Consider the following 1,435-nt stretch of genomic DNA (forward strand, 5'->3'; position numbering starts at 1 on the left):
TTTTTTACCTTTGGGTCCGTTTTCTTACGCTTTACTTGCATCAACTTGTATTAAAGCAGGGATAGTTTCGGTAGAGGCTTGGAATTCCCTAAAAAGTGGTTCAATTTTCTTTCTCTTCTTTATCCTTCTTGTATTGTCCTCCTGGCCTCGGTACAACCCCTTATCTTCCCCTGATCTCTGTGAATTTGAGAGCTCATAATTAGTCTGTGCTTAGCCTGATTGATAGCAGATGAAATTGTAACGTAAGGGCAGGTCTCCGAATCCGTCTCTCATCCCTCCCCTCTTTCTCAAATATTGTCATTCATTGATGATTTGTTGCCTACTTTGCAGGATTCGTGTATTGTGCTCTCTGGAAAAACACCATTGCTGGCTATAGGTGGTTACTCAGTAGTACTTAACCTTTGCTGAGTTTATGAAGGTCACCTCCTTCCCATTTAAATTAGGAAGAATTGCTTAGGGTTCCAGTGTTTTGGCTGTGAGATTGTTATAGGAGTAATCGGTTAACTCTATTTTGACCTCCCGAAATCAGCCATTTGTAAATGTTGGCCTCTCTCCTTTCGTTGTAATTTTTGTACAGATGGACCCCTAAATCCAATTTAACCCTTTCATAACACTGATAAATGTCCAAGGTGGCTCAGAGACAATCACCATTGCTGCAAAATCTATGCGTAAGGATGTTGTTTCCTTTTGCCTTTTGTTATTTATTTTGTAGCCAATTGAAGTAAACTGTGTAGCAAAGTGGATGTTTGACCTCCTTGATCTTGAGGATATAGCTGCACCTTTCTAGCCTTTAAACAGCAGCAAAATTGATTGACTCAGCAACGCCAATGCTGGTATCATTGTTTGAACACTGAACATTTGGTCTGTAATGGATTTCTTCTAGGCTCTTCTCTTCTTCCGCACTAGCTGAAGACCGGTGTCAGCAACTTCTGGCCCCTCAAGGAGGGTCGGTGGTGGAAGTAGAGGCGAAGGATGTCCATGTGGTCAGTCCCGAGGTGGAAACTGAGTTGGTTTGCCTAACCGCTGAGGAGGCATAGATGACAGTGGTACTCTTAGGCGGCGAGTCGTGCGTGCCGAGGGTATCACAACTGCATCTACCACCAACATCACCGTGACCGACGACGCCATCGGTAGGATGGACGAGACCATGTGAGAGAAGGCCAGCAAGTAACCTGAGCTTAAATCCATCGCCTTTGGTCTGGTCTAAAGACGAGTTTGGCGAAGAGGGCAGAGTTGCAGACATCCTTAATAAAGGAAACGAGAGGATTGAAGAGTATTGTGATGGGGAATAAGAGGCGTGGGAGGAGATTGGCAAAGGAGTTGGAAAGGATAAGGCAAGAGATTATGGGACAGAATGTAATGATGAAGAATCTGGAGAGCTGAGAAAGAAGGCGGAGGTTTCTGCATCACTGTTTTCTGGACCAATCCTTTTATT

Source organism: Echinococcus granulosus, assembly GCF_000524195.1.
Source record: "Echinococcus granulosus chromosome Unknown EG_S00017, whole genome shotgun sequence".
Taxonomy (NCBI): Eukaryota; Metazoa; Platyhelminthes; class Cestoda; order Cyclophyllidea; family Taeniidae; genus Echinococcus; species Echinococcus granulosus.